The following is an 8,762-nucleotide window of genomic DNA, read 5'->3' on the forward strand; positions in this document are numbered from 1 at the left end:
GTGCTTTTAGTTTGCATATTTGTTTGTAATTATTGCCTTTTTTCTTAGAAATCGAAACGTGCTGATTCGTGACAAAGGATTGGGATTCCCCCCCCCCCCCCCCCCCCACCCCCCCCCACCCACCCCCCCCCCCCCCCCAAAGAATAGTGGCATCATGCTTCACGTTCCAGGTGTTTACCTTTGTGTTGCTTAACTAACATGACTCAGGGCTCTTGTCAGGATCGCTCTAAAGAGCGCGGATCTTAGGCGTGATACGGAGTCTTATATATTCCATCACTGTTACAGCAGTGACTTTCTGTTTTTTTTTTCTCGAGTTGTGTTACTTTGAAGCTTATATATTCCAAATCGCTGTTACACCAGTGACTTTCTGGGGTTTTTTTTTTTTCTCGAGTTGTGTTACTTTGAAGCTCCGTACTCGTACCTTCACTCCCTTCGTAGCTTCTGTTTACGGAACCCCATGGTTGCATGTCAGCAGGTTAAAATTTCCTTATTTCATCCCTCAGCTTCTTTCATGCCTCAATATTTGAATTCAGTAGTTGCAGCAAAACAATAATTGAGGCACGGCACGAGGACTTCCGCTTCAGACATTCCTTTGGGCCAACGCGCTTGTGCGGGACTTCTCTTCCAGATCGGTGGGCCTTCAGTTTAGGCCCATGTCTCTCCGTCTAGGTGGAAAACCCTCCGACAGCCCAACATAGCGCTCTTCCTTTTCTTTTCTAAAGCTCCGACGCATCTCAAGAATTAAATATTTTAACCTAATAATTTGTAAATCATGTATAACAAAAAATCAGTACTATTAGATTTTGTGCTTAAATATACTCCATCGGTCCAAGAGTATCTTTATCGTAAGTCAAGATATATTAAGTGTGATCAAGTTCAAAAGGAAAAGTAAATATTTATGAAAATTATATATCATGACTAATCTAATGGTGTTTTATTTATTATATCATTGTTAGATATGCATGTATAACATGTTATTCCACACAACCACCTGATAGCGTCAAGGTCATGCATAGTCTATAAGGCCAATGTATCTACTTATACCTAAATAGGTGATTTCTCTAAGCCACGTCACCGTCTAGGCTCGCTTCTCTCCACTTTCGTCGATGCATAAGGTCCACTCGGCCTCTTCTCCTTCCCAGAATCGCTGTACCCGCCGCCACCTATTCCACTTCCAGAATCTGGAAATTTCCTCCACTACCGTGAATCTGCGACCCACCATCTCGCTACAGATGCATATGTAACGAACAAACAATTGCTCCAGACGTTGCCGCCTTGCCAAGGAAATAAACAGCCACTCATAAACTCCTCTATTAGCTGCATCACGGAACAGTCGAGGACCCGAGCAGTCGATTGGTCAGATTTTCTATCGAGGTCCCTGTTCTTTGCAGCTAGCATCATCCCGCTGTCTACAGGTTCTGCTGTCCTCCTTGATTTCTGAACCGTTCTGCCATCATCCACCTGCGCCTACAAGATTTTGGTTCGTCCTTCTTTCATATACAACACATTTTTGTTGTAATTCTTTTATACATTTACTACTCTTTTGTTCAACTGTTCTTATGCATCCATAGTCAACTTGATTGCAAGTTCTCGCATTCTATTTATATAATCCAGAATCCATTCATAGATGTACTAGATCTGTTCGGTGGAATTCCCCTTAGGGACTACCAGTCGGCTACATACCATCTTTTGATTTGCCACATCTTGCTTCTGAACTCAAGATTACCCCGCCAACTCTTTCAGGTTTTCCGTTGTTGCAACGGAGGATTATTCAGTTTTCTCTATTGCAAGGCTGAAACATTTATGGTCATCTTTCTGCACCATATGTGTTTTCAGGTGTGTTGACATGAAGACTTATTAAATGTATATAATATAGAATTTTAACCCCTTCTGTCTTGATTATATTTATTCAGTTGTATCTATTGTTTTTAGATCATTTGTTCTGTCAACTTCCATATCTCATTTTTTTTGGTACGTCCACCGGAGTCACTCTCCAACCAGTCATGTACATTCCTTTGGCTCATCATCCAGATATAGACATGGCACATCTTCAGAGCTTTGTTGCTGCCCTGCTATTACACCACAGAGAACCCACCTTCAGGTATGATCCTCCTTCCAAACTCTATTATATGATTCTCCCGGACGAGCAATAAGGAACTATGCAAAGTACTACTATATGGGGGACATGTTTTTTCCCAGAAAAAGGCAAATCAGTAACCCATGTGTATTGTGCCTTATAATGTTTGGATTTAGGTCTCCATGATATTTGATCAAATCGATTATTTGCCACTCTTTCCAACCTCACATTTCACATTGTCACAAGAGATTACATGCAAGAGGTACAAGTAAGTTGTTATGTTTATTTCACATTATTCAATACATTTCTTTAATTAGATATCATAATCAAGCTTGATATTGCCACGAGGTAATACATTTGTTTTATCAAATAGGTTGACGATGTTTTCATCTGTCAGAATGAAAAGTATGAGGGCAAGGAAGTGGAGTTTCATTTTTTTAGTTAGTAGCTATAGGCAGGTTTCATGGACATTATTTGGATTTAAGATATTGCTCAAATTGCCTAAACCATACACGACCTACGATATATATTATCACTTAATTAGCACAAAGAATGTTATGTATTTTTTACGCAAAAAAAAGAATGTTATGTATTTTATATGCAACTCCAATTGTCAACTTATCAGCAGCTACAAACCCGTATGTTTTCCTGATACAATCGTGTGCGTTTTTTAATGATCAACGTTTCCATTTCTACATTTCACAAGCTCCCACTCCATTAAACCTCCACCTATACACTACTACAAAATTTCCGCTGCAACGCCCAGGGTATCATTTAGTATCAGGAACAAACTGCACCCACACAGGCGGACCTGGCTCCCCCGTCGGATGGCGACACACGGAGTGCAACAGGATCTGCTATGAACTCCGGATCGGCACCATCTGCACCTACGCCAAATCCTTCGGTGCCTCCACTCGTCCTACCACACACCTACAGAGCGGTACCTAGAAAGAAAAAATTTCCACAGATGACAGTCAGGTATGGCTATCTAGCTTGAGCTGATGAGCCTCGAAATCAAGAAGAAGCTCTGCATGATAAGTATTGGAAAGCAGCCATGGATGCAGAATACTCATCACTAATGCAAAATAAAACCTGGCATCTGGTTCCACCTAGAAAAGGAATAAATGTCATAGATTGTAAATGGGTCTTTAAAGTAAAAAGAAAACCTAATGAGAGTCTTGATAGATATAGTACATGATTGGTAGCAAAAGGTTTTAAGCAAAGATATGAGAAAGATTATGATGACATTTTTAGTCCTGCTATTAAATCAGCTACTATCAGAACTGTTTTGCCTATTGTTCTGTCTATTGGGTGGAGCCTACGTCAACAAAATATACATAATGCGTTTCTTCATGGACTTCTAGAAGAAGAGGTGTACATGAAGCAACCCCTTGGTTATGAAGATCAAACTTCTCCCAGATACATCTATAAGTTGGACAAAGCATAGTATGGCCTGAAACAAGCACCACAGGCATGGTACCCTAGGTCAAGTAAAAAATTACATGAGCTCGGGTTCAAATCATCGAAGGCAGATATGTCTCTATTTTTACAGTACAGGGGCCATTCATATCTTCATTCTTATTTATGTTGATGTTCTCATTGTGGCTAGCTCCACACGGGATGCTACCATGGCGCTACTACGACACCTAAACAAAGAATTTGCTCTAAAGGATCTTGGTGATTTGCATTATTTCTTTGGGATCGAGGTTAGTAGGGTACGAGATGGTATTATGCTAGCACAAGAGAAATATGCTAATGTTGTGTTGCAACGAGTTGGAATGGTGAACTGCAGATCGGTTAGTACACCGCTGTCTATTTCAGAGAAACTTTTGGCCAATGAAGGAGCTCCACTTTGGCCGAATGATGCCACAAATTATGGGAGTGTTGTCGGTGCCTTGCAGTATCTGACGTTAACTAGGTCATATATCTCTTTTGTAGTTAACAAAGTGTGCCAATTTTTACAAGCGCCCACTACAACTGATGTCTGTGGAGAGAATTCCAAGATATATAAAGTATACAAGTAAGTTAGGACTCAGAATTTGTAAATCCTCGTCACTTCTTGTGAGTGCTTTTTCAGATGCTGACTGGGCATGTTGTGTAGATGACAAGCGGTCTACAGGTGAATTTGTAGTTTTTCTAGGATTTAACCTGGTCTCCAAGAGTGCAAGAAAACAAGCAACATTATCAAAATGAAGCACCAAAGTAGAGTATAAAGTTGTTGCCAATGCAACAATAGAGGTAATGTGGATACAAACATTATTACTTGAGTTAAATATTTAGGCGCGCGGAGCAGCAAAAATGTGGTGTGACGATATTGGAGATAAGTGCCTTTCTGCCAATCCTGTATTCCATGGACATACTAATCATATTGAAGTTAGTTACCATTTTGTCTGAGAAATGGTGGCAAAAAAGTTACTCGACATTGAGTATACAAGAATTTTATACAGTAGGAAGTGTAGTGGGAAGCCTGCATGTGATGGACAAAAACAACATAAATACTCGATCGTGTTCAATAGGAGAGGCAACCCAAATACTTACCATACGACATAGACACTTACAATACACTACAGAGGCGTTCAAGAACGTACCGCAGCGGCCAAGGAGATGCCGCCTTGATGTCTGCCGTGAGGCCGTGCAAGGAGCTCGATGGTGGCGATCCTAGTGGTAGCGAGGCCAATGCGTCACCATCGGTGACGTGGACTTGACGGCATCCAATCTCTCACAGCTAAAAAAGACTAAAGAGTGGATATTATTTTGGTGCGACAATGTAACTTGTGGTCGTCGGTCTACCTTCAGGGCTTCCCCAACGCTGCTTTTTGAGCAGTAGCCTCAAGTGTCACGTAGGATCGGATAAATAAAGTAGACGCTCTAAACTTGTCATAGTGGCTTGCAGAAACTATGCTTGGGAGAGAGAAGGTGGTCCATGCTAAAAAAGAAGAGGAAGAGGAAATAAATACGAGGCATGATAAAAGAAAAAAGTTTCTTTACAAGTCACACGTGGTGATAGTTTGCATTGTGTAAATAGTAGTCTTAACATTTCTTAGCCTATATAAATCACTTTATTTGTACTAGAACCATGTGCTAGAAATACTCACAGTGTTAGCCTCCATTCTTGCCCTCATGCGATGCTTGGCGCAGCCGCCCGATCCTAGTGGACCCGGCTTCAATCACTCACATCGCCCTTGCGTGAGATCCCGCGTTCAATTAGGTCCTCGCATCCAATCAGGCCCTCTCCGTCTCGTATCGCGACTCGCGAAGTTCCCTTATGCACACCTCTGCTCCATCTCCACCTCGCGCACGTCGACGCCTCCTCTCCCTCCCTGCCCTCACGCCGTCGCACCACCATGGAGGAGTCGCAATGCCGGACGGAGGCCGTCATGGAGGTGGCCGAGCACCGGCCCTGGATCCGGCTTCCCTGCCCCCGCCCCCGCCAAGGTGTCTTTCATGACGGGGAGCTCGATCTGGCAGTAGGAAGGTGTCATGGCGCCGAAACTGGTAGGCAAGGACCTGGTCGGGGGCGGGGCTCACTGCGGCATGGATGGCGGCCGGCCGACCATACCACCATCGAGGTGATGAGCCCTCTGTCCACCCTCTTCCTGTCATGCCTCCTGCCTCTCTCTTCCTCCTCTCTCACTCTTCCTCGTAGGCTGGAGTGCAGGGCGGAGATGCGGTGGTGGCAGCAGTTTAAGTCGAGGAGGGCGCTAGCGAAGTGCATGGAGGCAATCAACTACGAGGGCCACCACGCATGAGGATGTGCTGGTCGCACACAAGGAATAGGTGCGTCAGTACCATGCCCCCTCTCTGTCTGCGATTGTGCACTCTTGGTCAGTTGAGATATGCATGTAAGGTGTTTGATGAAATTCCTATTGCTCAGTGGAAATCTCTCGGATGCTTGGTTCAGTCAATAGGCTGGTCATTCATTGTTTGTTCATGTCATAAATTAGTGTTGAAAATTTGAGTCTAGTAGGTTCAAGTTTCAGAACCAATCTCAATCATGTCGGTATCCTTTGCTAATGTCAATCTGGTTTAAACACATTGAAATAGAGAGATCAACATTTGTGTATGCATGTCATATGACCTCGTGGCATATAAGGAGTCCTTGTGTAAATTTCCATAGTGGTCGAACTATGTAATATGCATGATCTGTACACCAATCGGGTGTAGTAAATTAACTAGGCCAAACTCATGAATGTAGCTAGATTTGTAACATTTTCATGGGGTGTTCTTTTTTCTTTTGTTATTGCTATTGCTCTTTAGGAGAGAATGAGGACAAGAATTTTCATATATGTGAGGAGTAATAAGCTTGCAATCAATATTGCAAGGAGTAATAAGCTAGCAATCGATATTGCAATATCACTAGCAGATCAGGTATTGTACTACCATGGTCACTGATGCATTTTTTAATTTATTTCTTTGATTGTAGTGAAGAGTCTCTATGGATATCGGCAGATGTATTACTGGAACAACTCTCTGGGCAAACATTAGTTCATTCCATGTCGTCGGTTGATATATTGTTATTATCAATGAGATTGTGTGGCACATGATAAGGTTATATGTAATCTTGTTCAAGATAAGAAAAAAATCAGTTAGTATATTTTTTTTTCTTTATGGTGTTTCCTTGGGTTAAAATTGGGATCCGTAATTTGCCACTTACAAGTATGAAAATAGTGCTGTTCAGGAAATAAACTTTATCCTCCAATTCTAATTTTATTGACTGTGTTCAAGGCATTCATTTTCCAATTGGATTGTTGACACAACCATTTCGTTGTAGGCTGCTGCAACCCTGACATGGGACCTGATGCTGCTGGCTGATGTGAACTACGAGGAGGAATTTGTGCCAACGGACCACGGATCCTACACAGGGGCAAGAAGATGGGATCCAGTGAGGAGGCATCCCGTGCTAGCGAGCCAGGCAAGGTCGTGCTCACCGTTGAGAAACGAGAACACCTTGCATAGAAAGAAGAAGGTGTTGTTCAGGCACAAGCCCAAGAGCGTCTGCGCCAACAAGTGCTCCGGCTTAATCAAAACTTGCAATTGCATTATTAGGCGTGGAGTTATGGATTAGGTATTATTCATTAAACCAAAAGGTCTGTGCCCCGCTCATGCTCCGCCTCACGTAATCCTCCCCCCCCCCCCCCCCCTTCTCTGAATCATTTGATCCAATTTGTCTTTTGGGGTCGGTCTGTCCGCAATCGTGAAATTAAAACTCTTTCGCTCTCATTGTATCAAGTTATGCACCCACTTAAGGCAAAAAATACAATAGATAAAAGCACTCCAGTTATGCAAATGAACACTATGCTAGAGCACTGTATATGCTGAGTTTATTGAAGTTTATGATTAATTTTGAAACATGGACTTTCTCTGAACAACACTTACTGATATACAGGAAAAATAACATTAAACATAAGGTTTTTGCTAGCTATGGAGTCAGGTGGTTTCAATCATGACCCTCCAAATGGTACTGCATTTCTTGTGAGAACTTGATTCCTGATTCCAAATCAACTTATAATTTTTCTCATACAGTGCTGCAGCTTGCAGAGTCACTGACAGGCTTGATGTCCGACCCCTCATCAGTTTCCACCCAGGGAAGCAGGTGAGCCACATTTTGTATCTTCAATTTTTTGTACGGGCTTGCCACTGACATAGTGACATGTGAAGATGTGTGGAGATATTGTGTTGTTGTATTGCTTCTATGATGGTAGCTTAGCTACAAACTACAGTGATGGCAGATATTGCAATCCCTTCCCATGTGGGGAACTTTTTTCAGATGTTGCCCAGGTGGGGTGAACAGTGTATACTAGATAGGTTGACATAGATTAATGTCTACTTTACCTACATGCTTAGAAATTACATACCACCGGGTCGCGTTGCTTTGAAAAGTAAAATTCCCTGTTCACATTATCAGTTTTTTCATGAGAGAGTAGCAATCCTTCGAGGATGGTAGAGGCGTGGAGCCAATTTATTTTTCCTATGATAATTATTTCAGATGTTTGAGCACTAACATGCTTCGATAGAACTCACAATAGAGGAAGTGTTTGGCTAGGATAGAAAGGACCGCCGGTGAGACTGTAGGACAGAAGGTAGCCACTTGCCCATTCACCGACAATGTTCACCATAGCTTGTCTCTGTCCTCTCTGATATTGTATTTAATTTTTGACTGGTCATATGTATTGGATTCAATCTTAGTGAATTTTTTCCTATAAATCTTTCAGATGGATTAATTTTTTATTTCTTAGCTTGAATTCAGTAACTAAGTAGTTGAATCAGTTGACTAAGGAAGTTTAATAATTGATGTGCATAGAAGTTTTGTGTTTGATATACTTCAATTTCAAATATTTACTATTATTTTTATGTGCGGAAGCTACTTTTCTTTTTGTACTAGAGCCAAGAAACCTTGTAGACGCTCTGTTGCAAGTCTTTTTTTTTCCTTAGGAATTTTTTCTAGATTTCTTTAGCATGTCCTTTTCAGTTCATTATTTACGGATGCATAGTGTATTTATAAATCTAGCTGCTACTGCATCATATCACAACAGTAACATGTCATTGTAAATTGTTTGAACAGGTCTCTGAGAACTTTGTTCCTGGGAGAATGTATAATTGCAAATAAAGGAAATTAGTGGCTCCATGAACACGCTATCAACAATTGGGTTGTCCCTCGACTGCCAAGCTCATTGCTACGTTGGGG

General features: G+C 41.8%; 1 long non-coding RNA gene across 2 annotated transcripts; it reads left to right on the forward strand.

Annotated features, from left to right (window-relative positions):
• Positions 1–1,101: 1,101 nt before the first annotated feature.
• Positions 1,102–3,399, forward strand: LOC136473799 (uncharacterized). 2 transcript variants are annotated; one of them, XR_010762728.1, is made up of 4 exons: positions 1,102–1,480; positions 1,744–1,836; positions 1,933–2,101; positions 2,254–3,399. It is a non-coding gene; the product is annotated as an uncharacterized lncRNA (long non-coding RNA). The 2 variants fall into 2 exon arrangements; XR_010762729.1 differs by having other exon boundaries at positions 2,032–2,101.
• Positions 3,400–8,762: the final 5,363 nt, after the last annotated feature.

The sequence above is a fragment of the Miscanthus floridulus genome, chromosome 8, assembly GCF_019320115.1.
Source record: "Miscanthus floridulus cultivar M001 chromosome 8, ASM1932011v1, whole genome shotgun sequence".
NCBI lineage: Eukaryota > Viridiplantae > Streptophyta > Magnoliopsida > Poales > Poaceae > Miscanthus > Miscanthus floridulus.